The sequence below is a fragment of the Culex quinquefasciatus genome, chromosome 2 (assembly GCF_015732765.1).
Source record: "Culex quinquefasciatus strain JHB chromosome 2, VPISU_Cqui_1.0_pri_paternal, whole genome shotgun sequence".
Taxonomy (NCBI): Eukaryota; Metazoa; Arthropoda; class Insecta; order Diptera; family Culicidae; genus Culex; species Culex quinquefasciatus.
In genome coordinates, this window is record NC_051862.1 from 206,157,755 (window position 1) to 206,173,754 (window position 16,000).

Sequence of the window (16,000 nt, forward strand, 5' to 3'; positions counted from 1 at the left end):
TCTCGCATCGACCTCATCAATTCATCATATAAAACTAGCATCTGGCAAAAATATGAGCACTCTAGGTGGGGCAAATCAGGACACAAAGTTTGGTGGTTCAAAAACGTCAAAAATCATAACCCTTACAGTCCGAACGTCCGATGCGAGATACCGAAAAAACTTTAAAAATGCTATATTGTGTAGTGGATGAGATTGGTAGGCGAAGAATAAATAAGATACTCATACAAGCTAGTAATTGGAAATGCCACACCTTGCTTCGAATATACATTGATGTTGAGTGTGTGCGTGTGCTTGGCTGACGCGAGAGAGAGAAAAGAATAAACAGTCTTGTGTTATGTTTTGGGCCTGAACAACGCGTGTTTCTGTGTCTCCGAAAATAATCCCAAATATTCGGAAAATCTGAGAAAAATCCCGCTCCAGCCACGACAATGGCGCAAACAGCGCTCCCGCGATTGTTTAATAGTGAAGAAACTTGTTTTACAGAGAAAATGTGAAAAGTTTAGTGCATTTTTCCGCCTGGTTCGGGTGCTGTTCTGTGACGCTTGGGAAGCCATGATGGAGCTGCCCGGTAAAAACATACAAGGTTGGATATTAGGCCAAGCGACTGACATGGCTCGACAAACGTCGGGCGTTTAACGACTGCATGATTGAGCTGAAATGTTTTGTTCCGAACGACGGAACAATTGTTTATCACTAATAAAAACGTGAGTAACAGTGTTGTTATATTCAAATAGTGGTTTTAGTGAACTGCAATTGCAACATAAACAAAATTCGGTGAATGTCCGAAATATATTACGGGTTTTACTTTCTTAATTATTTTGTGAACTGCGCCGTTAATTTTGCCAAGTAAATCGTGACCAAGTTATTGCAGGAGGAGGTCCAAGCGATGGAAACGAAATTACATGAAGATTGCGATTAAAAAAACCAGGTTCGGTAAGTTTTTGCGGCAAAAAAATGCATGAACAGAGACGAAATACCTGACAAGTGTTTACCCTGTAAGAGAAAGCGTCTAAACATTACCACGATTTAGGACCGAATCTTTAAAAATTAGCATATGGTGGATGATCTATTGTCGGTCCGATAAATTTTTGATGTTTGATCAAAATTCTAGTTTTTGTGGGACAACGTTGAAAAACTGTGTTAAACCATTGGTTGTCTAAACGAGTTAATTGAATATTTCACTAATATAGAAGAAATACTGCATATTGATACAACGATACAGTGAACAGTTAAAAAATATGATTTTCTTGGCGCTGAACACTAAATTACCATGGAACGAAAATAAATGCAGATGTTTTATAATTTAGAAATTATAATGAATTCTTGATGGTATTGAAGAACGTTTGGTATCGAGAAATTTAAAAGAGAGATGTGAGCCGGTAACATGGAGTGAAACTTTCGCAGCTCTCATAGAAAACCTCACAGCAGCTTGACAGAAAGTTTAACTCCATGTTGCACTTCTAATTTCTCGATTGAAGAACGTTTGTGAAATGTATGCTTATGTCCCCTGAGAGGGTAGAACGTGATTGCTAAAAATTGAGCTTGAGTCCCCTGGGAGAGTAGAGCATGGTAGCATTGCTTGAGTCCCCTGAGAGGGTAGAGCGGAAGTAGAGCGTGATTGTTGAAAATTTGAGCTTGAGTCCCCTGGGAGGGTAGAGCATGAACGTGAATGAATTAGAGTTTGAGTCCCCCGTGAGGGTAGAACGCAAATGTTGGAGTTTTGAGCTTAAGTCCCCTGAGAGGGTAGAGCGTGATTGTTGGAAATTTGAGCTTGAGTCCCCTGGGAGGGTAGAGCATGGACATGGATAAATTGGAGTTTGAGTCCCCGTGAGGGTAGAACGCAAATGTTGGATTTTTGAGCTTGAGTCCCCTGAGAGGGTAGAGCGGAAGTAGAGCGTGATTGTTGAAAATTTGAGCTTGAGTCCCTGGGAGGGTAGAGCATGAACGTGAATGAATTAGAGTTTGAGTCCCCGTGAGGGTAGAACCCAAATGTTGGAGTTTTGAGCTTGAGTCCCTGAGAGGGTAGAGCGTGATTGTTGAAAATTTGAGCTTGAATCCCTGGGAGGGTAGAGCATGGACATGGATAAATTGGAGTTTGAGTCCCCGTGAGGGTAGAACGCAAATGTTGGAGTTTTGAGCTTGAGTTTTGAGCTTGAGTCCCCTGAGAGGGTAGAGCGTGATTGTTGAAAATTTGAGCTTGAGTCCCCTGGGAGGGTAGAGCATGAACGTGAATGAATTAGAGTTTGAGTCCCCCGTGAGGGTAGAACGCAAATGTTGGAATTTTTGAGCTTGAGTTTTGAGCTTGAGTCCCCTGAGAGGGTAGAGCGTGATTGTTGAAAATTTGAGCTTGAGTCCCCTGGGAGGGTAGAGCATGAACGTGAATGAATTAGAGTTTGAGTCCCCCGTGAGGGTAGAACGCAAATGTTGGAGTTTTTGAGCTTAAGTCCCCTGAGAGGGTAGAGCGTGATTGTTGGAAATTTGAGCTTGAGTCCCCTGGGAGGGTAGAGCATGGACATGGATAAATTGGAGTTTGAGTCCGTCGTGAGGGTAGAACGCAAATGTTGGATTTTTTGAGCTTGAGTCCCCTGAGAGGGTAGAGCGGAAGTAGAGCGTGATTGTTGAAAATTTGAGCTTGAGTCCCCTGGGAGGGTAGAGCATGAACGTGAATGAATTAGAGTTTGAGTTCCCCGTGAGGGTAGAACTCAAATGTTGGAGTTTTGAGCTTGAGTCCCCTGAGAGGGTAGAGCGTGATTGTTGAAAATTTGAGCTTGAGTCCCCTGGGAGGGTAGAGCATGGACACGGATAAATTGAAGTTTGAGTCCCCCGTGACTGTAGAACGCAAATGTTGGAGTTTTTGAGCTTGAGTCCCCTGAGAGGGTAGAGCGTGATTGTTGAAAATTTGAGCTTGAGTCCCCTGGGAGGGTAGAGCATGGACATGGATAAATTGAAGTTTGAGTCCCCCGTGAGGGTAGAACGCAAATGTTGGAGTTTTTGAGCTTGAGTCCCCTGGGAGGGTAGAGCGTGATTGTTGAAAATTTGAGCTTGAGTCCCCTGGGAGGGTAGAGCATGAACGTGAATGAATTAGAGTTTGAGTCCCCGTTTTTTGAGCTTGAGTCCCCTGAGAGGGTAGAGCGTGATTGTTGAAAATTTGAGCTTGAGTCCCCTGGGAGGGTAGAGCATGGACACGGATAAATTGAAGTTTGAGTCCCCCGTGAGGGTAGAACGCAAATGTTGGAGTTTTTGAGCTTGAGTCCCCTGAGAGGGTAGAGCGTGATTGTTGAAAATTTGAGCTTGAGTCCCCTGGGAGGGTAGAGCATGGACATGGATAAATTGGAGTTTGAGTCCCCCGTGAGGGTAGAACGCAAATGTTGGAGTTTTTGAGCTTGAGTCCCCTGGGAGGGTAGAGCGTGATTGTTGAAAATTTGAGCTTGAGTCCCCTGGGAGGGTAGAGCATGAACGTGAATGAATTAGAGTTTGAGTCCCCGTTTTTGAGCTTGAGTCCCTGAGAGGGTAGAGCGTGATTGTTGAAAATTTGAGCTTGAGTCCCCTGGGAGGGTAGAGCATGAACGGGAATGAATTGGAGTTTGAGTCCCCGTGAGGGTAGAACGCAAATGTATGAGAAAATGCTCTAGACTTACACTCAAAGAATCTTCAATACTTTTGTACTAGTCGAGAAGAAGAGAAGACTGTAATAACTATAGGCTTGAAACCATCTTTAAATAAAGCGAACTTATAATTAATTTTATATGAACTTAAAAATCTTATTGATTATTGAGCAACTACAAGACTTGATTAAAGATCATTAGGCTCACAACCTTGACGATATTAATTTACACTAATGATTGAAATTCTAGAAAGATTGATATTAAAAACAAAGAATTTCAGTCCTTTCGATGTTATGTTTAAAGTATCAAAAACTGATAACCTTGACGACTTAAATATGAGCTCCGATTGAGCTTCTGAAAATGGGTAAAATGTAATAATTTAAAAGTGATTGGTAAAACAAAAAGATATTTTTGAAAGAATTTCAGTCTTTTTGAAGTGATGTAAGAAGATTAAAAGTGATTGGTAAAATAAAATAGATATTTTTAAAGAATTTCAGTCTTTCTGAAGTGATGGTTTAAGAATCGAAAGGCTTGTAACCTTGACGACTTAAATTTGAGCTCCTGATTGAACTTCTGAAAATGAATAAAATGTAAGAATGTTAAAGAGATTGGTAAAATAAAATAGATAATTTTTAAAAGAATTTCAATCTTTTTGAAGTGATGGTTTAAGGATCGAAAGGCTTGTAACCTTGACGACTTAAATTTGAGCTCCTGATTGAACTTCTGAAAATGGATAAAGTGTAAGAAGTTAAAAGTGATTGGTAAAATAAAATAGATAATTTTTAAAAGAATTTCAGTCTTTTTGAAGTGATGGTTTGAGGATCGATGGCTTGTAACCTTGGCGACTTAAATTTGAGCTCTTGATCGAACTTCTGAAAATGGATAAAATGTTAAAAATTGAAAGAGATAAGTAAAATAAAGTAGATATTTTTTAAAGAATTTCAGTCTTTCTGAAGTGATGGTTTAAGAATCGAAAGGCTTGTAACCTTGACGACTTAAATTTGAGCTCCTGATTGAACTTCTGAAAATGGATAAAGTGTAAGAAATTTAAAGTGATTGGTAAAATAAAATAGATACTTTTAAAAGAATTTCAGTCTTTCTGAAGTGATGGTTTAAGAATCGAAAGGCTTGTAACCTTGACGACTTAAATTTGAGCTCCTGATTGAACTTCTGAAAATGGATAAATGTAAGAATGTTAAAGAGATTGGTAAAATAAAATAGATAATTTTTAAAAGAATTTCAGTCTTTTTGAAGTGATGGTTTAAGGATCGAAAGGCTTGTAACCTTGAAGACTTAAATTTGAGCTCCTGATTGAACTTCTGAAAATGAATAAAATGTAAGAATGTTAAAGAGATTGGTAAAATAAAATAGATATTTTTTAAAGAATTTCAGTCTTTTTGAAGTGATGGTTTAAGAATCGAAAGGCTTGTAACCTTGACGACTTAAATTTGAGCTCCTGATTGAACTTCTGGAAATGGATAAAATGTAAGAAAGTTAAAGAGATTGGTAAAATACAATAAATAATTTTTAAAAGAATTTCAGTCTTTTTGAAGTGATGGTTTAAAAATCGAAAGGCTCATAACCTTGACGACTTAAATTTAAGCTTCTGATTGATCGTCTGAAAATGGGTGAAATGCAAGAAATTAAAAGTGATGGGTTTAAGGATCGATAAGCTTATTACTTCGATGACTTAAAATTGAGGTAATGATTGAACTTCTGAAACTGGATATGATTAATGAAATTGTAAGAGATAAGTAAATTGTTGATTTAAAATAACGGGACGGGATTTATGTTTATGTTTAGACTTTTGATCAACACGAATTAGGCTAAGATCATGATTTTGGAAGATTGGCTGAAATACGCAATATCATGCTTATTTAATCATTGCATCTAGCCTCTTTCGGTTAGATTTTGTTTTTTTGTTTTCTTTTTTAGGTTTATTTACAGGATAAATTTGTGGACCACATTGGGCCTTAGAGACGGAACAACCGGTAGCAGCAAACTGCCAAGAACGTTGAAGGGTTTCGAATAGAGGACATCATTCACTGTTATCTAGCTCGGGCATCGATTAGACGACATCGTTCGCTGTTATCTATCTTCAAAGAAACTATTGTATACGAGAATAGATATATATTGTAAAAAGTTTTGAAAAGATTCAGGTTTTTACGCCGGATGTTATAAGGCTTTTCCTGGCAAAAAAAAAAAAGAAAAAAAATAAAGGCCATTGAACGAAATTTAAATATTGTATAGATTAGGTTATCATTGATGTATTTGTTGTAATTTCATTAATCAAAGAGTAGAAGAGGAGGAGGATGTAGTGGATGAGATTGGTAGGCGAAGAATAAATAAGATACTCATACAAGCTAGTAATTGGAAATGCCACACCTTGCTTCGAATATACATTGATGTTGAGTGTGTGCGTGTGCTTGGCTGACGCGAGAGAGAGAAAAGAATAAACAGTCTTGTGTTATGTTTTGGGCCTGAACAACGCGTGTTTCTGTGTCTCCGAAAATAATCCCAAATATTCGGAAAATCTGAGAAAAATCCCGCTCCAGCCACGACATATTGTTGGCCTCTTTTGACCAAATAAGTTCGTTCACCCCTCAAAAGAACCGGACAAATGTATTTTTTCAGAATCTACAAAGAAATCCGGAATCGGACACTTGGCCACGAAGATATTCCGGAACTTAGTGGGGTAGGTTTTTGTCCGGGTATGCAACCCGATCTACAAATCATGATTATTATCATAAATTCTTCAGAAAAACCATCCCAATTTGTTCCAAGACCTGTTCTGGACATATTAGGCATATTCCTTTGATCCCGGACCTACGGATATGAATTGGTCACCCTTCCGGAACCGACTACACAGGAACGGATGTCGAATTCTTCATCAATTCTAATATGGCTTCCGACATGTCAAACGACACTAATTTTGGCTTAGGAAATCAAATTTGACATTCTCAGTACGTTTTGGTGCCATTTGGCCACCGTGCCACCAACCCAGAATATCCGTAACATGGTTCCGGTGGACCAATTACGGTAATTTCACAAGTACACTTTCTGACATGTCAAACAACACTGATTTTTGCTCAGAAACTCAAATTTAACATCTTCATTACGATCTGGTGCCATTTGGCTATAACTTTGGCAAAACTCAATTAATTTCAAAACTCAAATGCATCTGAAAGGGCTTAAAAATGCATCAAAATGCAGGAAGAAGCATCCCAATTGGTTGAATCTGAAGGGAGTTATTGGCATTTTAGTGGAAAAATAGCATAATTTTCAAACTCCAATAAAAAAAATGTTCTATCCAGATATCAACTCGCTTCGACCTGCAACTTGTAGGGGACATCTGCGACTACCATCTGAGACTGAGAACGCTTTGGGTAAGGCAGTTTAACATATTAAATAAACACTTTTACTTTGAGTGAATTTTTGGGTTGTAAATTTTTACTCGAAGGACCCCTTAGATCCCATTTTTCTGGTAACTATTTTATCATATTCGTATTCCTGAGACAATTTCACATAAGAAACATGTATAAAAATGGTTATTTTCATCCATTTTAACCATTTAAAAAATGAAAGTAAAAAAAATCTTCGATTCACTTTTATCGAAAATCAAGTTCGTTTCCAGGGATACTAGATGACACCAGAAAAAAGGCAGATTCTTTATTTTTTTAACTTTTATTTTTTAAAGGGTTAAAATGGATGAAAATAAACTTTTTTGTGCATGTTTCTATCGTGAAATTGTCTCAGGAACACGAATATCATGAAATTATCACCGGAAAATTTGATCTAAGGGGTCCCCCGATCAAAAATTTATAACCAAACAAATCACTTAAAGAAAAAGTGTTTATTTAATACGTTAAACTGCCTTACCCAAAGCGTTCTTAGTCTCAGATGGTAGTCTCAGATGTCCCCTACAAGCTGCAGGTCGAAGCGAGTTGATATCTGGTCGGAACATTTTTTTATTTGAGTTTGAAAATTATGCTATTTTTTCACAAAAATGCCAATAACTCCCTTTTGATTTAACCAATTGGGATGCATTTTGTTGCATTTTTATGCCCTTTCAGATGCATTTTGAACTTTGAAAATAAATCGAATTTTGCCTAAGTTATAGCTTTTTAAAGATTTTTGACGGGTTCAAACCTTCAAAATTTGTGTCCCGATTTGCCCCACTTGCCGTTGACCTAGAGTGCTCATATTTTGGACAGATGCTAGTTTTATATGTACAAACAACCCCTGCAAATTTCAGGCAGATTGGTGAGGTCGATGCGAGATGGGTATGCTTTGCTCGTGGACTCGCTCTTAAGCAACTCGTTGCAATGCTTGATTTTTTCAGCACTCATCGTATTTATCCAACTCCGTAATCCTCGTTGGATAAATGTACAACTCGTGCTGAAAAAATCTTCAAATTCAAATTTGACTAAATTGGGTCGTAGAACTCGAATTTGATGTTTAAGGTAATAAATAAAAGCATATGAAAAAAATCGTAAATTAAAAAAAAATAAGAGAGAATTATTGAACATTAAAGAACGTAACCCCTTCAGAATGATGAGTAGGATATTAAAATCCATCTATTAATTATTATTGTTTCCATGAATCATGAAACGAAATCGATTATAAAATAGTTTTGGATGATTCCTTAACTTGTATATCCAAAATTTACAATTTTATTTATTGGCAGGGAATTCACTTAAATTTATGACTTGCAAAAGTGTTACATCATTTATGTAACATTCGGAATTATTTTTTAAGTGTGTACATCCCACTTTGAACGTTTTTCATAAAACTCATCGTGCAAACTCACTTATCTCCAATCTTCACCCTTTCATCCCCAGCGCAAATTAACCTTAAAGTTCTTTCCCCCAACCCATTTCCCATTCATATTCCGGTTCCTGCTCCGGTTTCATAAATGAATCAATTCCAACCCCGTCGGCGGGACGACAACAGCTATAATCACGCCTTTATTGATCGTATCTAAATTTAATAATAATATTTATACGTGCCTTTTTTTCTAGGACTCTCTCTCTCTCTTTCTTCCCCTCTCTTTCTTTCCACCGCATGGTGCGCTCTAATAAATCAAATCAATTTCACAATTCAACGGCATTTGATGTCTCTAACTGAACTGTGAATGAGGTACCAGGGACCAGGGACATTCTTCTGTGCGATGGCCCATAGAGAGCCAATATGCGCTTTATCATCGGACCAAATCTGCCCCTGATGTTCCGCGGTACAATGCGCTAGGGTGGTTGTCTCTATTTTAGGATTGTTAGTAATTTTTGTTAAGTTTTTCAAAAATTCAAACGAAATTAAATCCTTTTTAAAATGTGCATGTTTCTTAAATAAATTTATATTATCAATAAACTTTTCTCTTTAATGTGGAATCAGATCACCCGGCACGTACCTAATTTGGTTACGAGTTCTACACGAATGTCAACTCGCACCCCAGGTTCTAGCACCAAATTAAGGTATAAACCTTCACCAAACCCGGACTCCGGTTCAAATTCATCGGATGTTCCCACACCGCGGTGCGCATTCCACTCACGATGTGATCTGAGGACATCACAACACAACACTTGCGTAAATCACAATATAATAGCGCGATAATCAAAGCAGTCCTTGTGTTCGGCCCCCTTTTTCAGGACGAAGCAGGCGATGACGGTGCTGGTTGCCATGAGAAAGTTGAGCTAGTGAGTGAGGAATTTCGCTATTGATTGTAATTATTCTTTGATAATAAAGTTCACCCCTTTTTCAGAATATACTTGCTGGTGCTTGATGAAGAGCAGGACAAATATGACAATGGGGAAGAGCTTCCTTCAGGAAATAATTGTTGAATTTAAACAAATACTCGGTTTTGAATTAGTAAAAAATATAATTTCATCTTTCAATCAAGGTTAAACAGGATTTATTATCTAAATTAAAATAAGTTGAACTTAGTTAAGCTTATTTAAAAAATCAGCTACCTTAAAATATTAATCCTTAGTACAAAAATGTTTTTGGCGATTCAAAAAAAAAACAAACAAAAACAATCTTTTGTTAAATTGCGCCAAATTAAAAAAAGGTAAAAGAACGTTATTCATAATCAAAACAGTTTGAGGTATTTATTTTTAAATGCATAAAAAATTAAAAATTGAACAAAAACATATTTAGGTTATGAGTTATTTTGTTTATTCAATTAAGGCCATTGCAAATATTTTTCAAAGTTTATGTCGCTTTCCCTTTAAAATTTGTCTAAAAATCAGGGAATAACAAATAAAAAAATCGAACAACTTCAATATTTCAATGGAAATAGGCGTTTAATCAAATAAAAATACTTTGAAATGCATTTTCCTGCCTTGAAAATCAGCCTAAATACGATTTTTGCAATTCCGTCGTGAAACTACTTACTTTTCCTGTCATTCTTGAACGACGAAATAGCCTACTTTTCTGTACCAAAAATAACAGAGTCGAATAGCAACACTTTTCTAAATAAATGCTGAAAAGTTCTACTTTTCAGCACTCAAATGGGTGCTGAAAAGTTGAACTTTTCAGCACTTGTTTCGAAAAGTAACACTTTTCAAATTTTTTTTTATTTAAACGATTTATTGACAAAATACATGAAAATTTGACATAAAATTTCACTCAGTGTGTGTTTTTTGGAATTGCAAAAAATGTTGTATGGAACTCGTTGCAAAACTTGATTTTTTCAGCACTCTTCGTATTTATCCAACTCGGTGAACCTCGTTGGATAAATGTACGACTCGTGCTGAAAAAATCCTCTTTTTGCAACTTGTTGCATAAACTACTATTTCAAGCCAGGAAAATACATTTCAAAGTAATTTTAATTGATTAAATGTCTATTTACATTGAAATTTTTCGGTCGTTTAGAAGTAACTGAACTTTTGAGTAATTCTACAAGCAGTGTTTTTTCGCGGAAAAATCTTCATTATTTAGATATTTGAAGACTAGTGATTGCAAAAGAACTGGACTGAAGTAAAATGCAATTTTCAAAGCTTTTTTCATTCAAATATGGTCTGAATATGGTCTACCCGGAACCACTAAAAATATCAAAATATTAGGCCGATGAATTACTAAAACAACTGTCCCAATTCGTACCATGTGTCCTGATTCGCCCCACGACGGGTCATTAGAGCACCTTAATCGCCAAACAAAAAAAAAATACGGGTCATATTATTTTGGCCAAAGAATTTCCATGCCAAATTTAACCCAAATCGGTGCACTTTTGATTTCGATACTTCCTGTTTGACGGAATCGCTGTATAGAAAAATCTGGATCTTTTGCAACCGGAAGCATTTAATTTGATCAATTCTACCAAAAGTTAAAAGAATTTTAAGAAAAACTAACTTAATCCACCTATGTGGTTGGTGCCTTCCTCACTCTTTACAAACAGTGGGTGACATGATGAGACACACACATTTGAACACAAATTTCATCTATTTTTTTAGATCCGGAATAAAAAAGTACACAAATATCACTAAAGTGGTCATAACTCGAGACAGGGTTGCCAGATCATCAATGTTTTGGATTCTTTGGAAAGGCCTTTTAATTACCTAACCAACGATGGGTCGGATGATTGATTCGGACATAGTTTACATACATTGAAGTGAGATTCTAATATTTGTTAAAACATGTTTTTATACATTACATTTGAACTACTTATCGAAACTTCAAACAATTCAATAGCGACGCGTTTGACTTAAATCGGTTCAGTCAGTGCTGAGGAAACTGAGTAAGAATTTTTGTTACACACATACACACAAACATTTGTTCAGTTTTCGATTCTGAGTCGATAGGTATACATAAGGCTACCAACTGTACGGATTTTTTCCTTACCGTACGGATTTTCGACCTTCTCCGCGGATTTTTAACAGACCGGAATTTTTGTACGGAATTTTTCGCATAAAACGGATTTGTACGGAATTTTAACAACTTTTTAAAAATTTCATTGCTTTTTTGATTGGGCCAAAGCTTTCTCTAATTAGATATTTTTATTTAACTGTCAGTTTGATTTTAAAGGTATACCTTGCATAATTTTCCGGGTTTTCCTCAGTTCAAACTTGATTGTCAATGATTGTTCTTTTCAAAATCCTTACAAAACATATTTATTAAATTAAAGATCAAATTTTGGCTTGTGAAAACCTTGTGTTGTGCTTGTATTTATAGGATCTCTAGAAATGTTTTCGTGAAAACACTAACAGCGATATTATTCGTAAAAGCAAATTTGACATTTCGTAAACTTTTAAACGTTTAACAAAAATATTTTTTCCGTTCTATAATTTGATAACTCCCTCTCTCGACGGTCTCTTCAATATCGACAACTGTAATTCCTTAACAGTTTTTGTTATACAATGGTGTCATATCGGTAAAGTACACTGGTTGGTCACTTTTTCGTTTGACACTTTTTTAGTTTGACACTTTTTTAGTTTGTACCCCGTTGGTTGGTCAAAGTCAAACTAAAAAGTGACGAACTGTCACTTTTTACACGGCGCTCACGCACACTATCAAAACAAACGTTTGGTAGTGTGTGTGAACTCCGTCTAAAAGGGGTGTCAAGCTAAAAAGTGACCCCGTTCGTTTGACAACAGTTGGTGTCAAACCATCGGGGTTTGAGTACGGATTTTGGCTCAGCAAAAGTTGGTAGCCTTAGGTATACATGAAGGTGGGTCTACGACGTTTCTGAAAGAAGTTCATTTTCCGAGCAGGATTATAGCCTTACCTCAGGTGAGGAAGGCAAAAAGGGTCAAATGACTCGATCGTTTGAGTGTTAATATTACTTGCAATTTCTTAGGTTACATGCAACAGCAATTAACCGCCCTTATTCTACATACAGGCTTTGGAGAAAAAAAAACAGTCTGGCTTATCTTTTTTAAATTTAAAGTTTGCGTATTGCTGGGGACACCAAAGTTACCTTAATTTTTCATATTATGTTAATTTTTGGGTAGTAAAAAATATATATAAAACGTAATAATATTATTCGTAATATTGTTTATTCGATATTTTCTTATGAGAACCCTTCGAACACTCCAATTTTGATAGTCGCAACTTCATAAAATCGAGTCTGGACTATGTTCAGATAGAGTTCATTTCAATTTCAATTTCATATCGAATCCTTAGAGTAAATACTTGCTAAAGCGAAACCAAGCTTTATGCCACCATTATTTAAAGCGTGTGAAAATGTTACAATTATGATTTGTTTCCCAACATTGTATTTATCAAGATCATTGACCGAGATAACCCACGAACACCTCTCAGAACAAATCATTAAGCAACCCCACGGTAACCTGTGTCAAGTGTCCACCGGATCCCATTAACCCTTATCTTCCGGCTCTAATGAGGCAGTTCCCACATGTCACACCGTGTGACCCCTTGAAAACATCACACACACACACGTGACATTCTTATGCTGTTTCACATTTTCACATTGCCTTTCGAGGCCGTGATATGTTTCTAGTGGTGCTGTGCGCTTCACGTTCTGCTCGTGACAACATGACAGAAAAAGGTCGACAGCTTTTCACACACAAAGCACGAGAAGAACAAAGGCGTTACGTCGGAGGAACAATGGGTGGAAGAACAACACACTTCCGGGACGACTTCCGTTGGTAATCGCATCCTGGAGTCAGTTTCTACTCGTGTACAGTCGAGCTCCGTTTTAGTAGGTATCTTCGAGATTTTGAGTCACGTTTCATTTTATTCTCCAGAGAATCACTGTAGATTTATGACAATGATGAAGAGTGTGTGTGTATCATGTTTAGCATTATAAAGACGTATAATAAAATATGATGGTGCCCTTAACCTGCCTTTTGTGACTGTAAAGGATCAGTTTATTGTGCGCTAGGGAAAGAAAAAAAGGAAAATCAAAACTGGTCGACTGACAGACAAGTCACATGACGGTGGAAATATAACAGAAAGAAAAGAAAACCCAGCTGATATCAAACAAAACGGAAGGACAATCTTCACAGTGATTGTTTCCTGGATGTTTCATGAAAAGACAGTTTTTCATGGGCAATTAGGTAGGTACCTACATCAGATGGAAAAATCTCGATCGTACACCAAAAATCAACGTTTTCTGATCGAGATCAAATGTGGTGTATAAATACCATCGAAATAAGCAAGAATTCACATGTTCATCCTAATTGGACCACCTCGTCCTTTTTGGCACCACCCTGAGGCATAAACTATTTAGTGAAAATTGTGGAAGCTTTCTTTTTTTAACTCTCATTTCAGAAGTTCCTTATGAAGTTAAACAGAATAAAATGCTCCGATTTTGCTAAACACTGGACTGGGGATTCTTTGCCCCAAATATTTTTGCCATTAGGGTGACCTACGCCGTGTTAGGGTGTTCCGAAAAATTGCGATTTTTTGTAGAATTTCCCAAAAACCGCATTTTTTTGAAAAAAAAAATTAAATCCACGCCATTTCAACCGACTCTTAAGCGCAAATGAAGTGATTATTGAGGCTTTCAAGAAAAAAAAAAATAGTTTGGTGTTTCTATTTTAAGCCTAACTTTTCAAAAGTCGTATGAAACTGTAAAATGCCGTGTTGAAAAGTCACGACCATGAACCTATTTCTGAAAATATTTGTATCTGATTCTTTAGGAAATTTTACGAAACATGCCAAAAAATTCAAGACATTTTTTTTCGTAAATGAAAAAACGGGAAAAATTTACATTCGTTATTTTCCCTTTTTGCGCGTGGAGCGTCGAAAAATACATAATTTATTTTTTTAAATTATATCTCAAAATCATGTTAATGAATTCCCAAGGGAATGGTGGCAAGAGAGGTATCACAAATCCGTATAAATAATTTCAAGATTTTTCAGGTGTAAATCGAAAATGTGATCAAAAATTAAAGTGGAAGAAAAAGGCTTTTAACTGCTTATTTAATTGTCGGTGTACAGGACGCCGCACAATCATTTTCTGACGTCCATTCAATTTTGCAGTCAAAACCCAGTCATTGAATTGGAAAAATAAAATTCTTTTTCAAATTTTCTTTTCTTGATTTGGGTGCACCTACGTCGAAGACCAAGATTGGTTACTTTTTGCTCATTGGTCTGACAGTCTTGGTCTGACAGATTTGGTCTGTCAGCTTTATCATGGATTTTGGTCTGGTCTAGGCGAGGGATAGGACACAGCACCTTCCTGTGAATTCCCCGTATTTTTGAGTATGTTACGTGAAATTTCCAGAGAAATTCGATAAAAATATTTTCAGACATAGGCTCTTTGGTACAAACACCGTCAAGTGGCTTTTGAGCAATTTTCTGAGATTTCGGTCATTCGATTTTTTTTTGTATTTTTTAAATCGGGCTGAAATTTTTTTGGTGCCGTCGGTATGCCCAAAGAATCCATTTTGCATCAACAAACTGTCCATATTATTTTCCTTACAAATTTGGCAGCTGTGTCCACACAAAAATGATATGTGATAATTCAAAAATCTGTATCTTTTGAAGGAATTTTCTGATCGATTTGGTGTCGGCAACATTGTAGGTATGGATATGGACTACACTGAAAAAAATGATACACGGTAAAAAAATTGGTGATTTTTAATTTCACTTTTTGTCATCAAAACTGGATTTGCAAAAAAACACTTTTTTTATTTTTTTTTATATTTTTTGACATGTTTTAAAGAACATCAAATGCCAACTTTTCAAAAATTTCCAGAATGGGCAAAAAATATTTGACCGAGTTATAATTTTTTGAATCAATACAGATTTAAAAAAAATCGAAATATTGGTCGCAAAAATTTTTCAACTTCAGTTTCCGATGTGAAATCGAATTTGCAATCAAAAAGTACTTTAGTAAATTTTTGATAAAGTGCACCGTTTTCATGTTATAGCCATTTTTAGGTAACTTTTTTGAAAACAGGTGAAGTTTTTCATTTTTTTTTAATTAGTGCCCATGTTTGCCCACTTTTGAAAAAAATAATTTTGAAAAGATGAGAAAATTATTTACTTTGTTGATACGACCCTTAGTTGCTGAGATATTGCCATGCAAAGCTTAAAAAACAGAAAAATTGATGTTTTCTAAGTTTCACCCAAACAACCCACCATTTTCTAATGTCGATATCTCAGCAACTTATGGTCCGATTTTCAATGTTAAAATATGAAACATTCGTGAAATTTTGCGATTTTTTCGAAAAAAAATATGTTCAAAAATTTAAAATCAAGACATTTCAAAAGGGAGTAATATTGAAGGTTTGGCCAGTTTGAAATGTTAGTCTTGATTTTAAATCGATCAAAAAATTCCTTCAAAAGATACAGAGTTTTGAATTTTCACATATCATTTTTGTATGGACAGCTGCCAAATTTGTATGGAAATTTATATGGACAAACTAATAATGCAAAATGGCTTCTTTGGGCATACCGAAGGCACCAACAAAGTTTCAGCCTGATTAAAA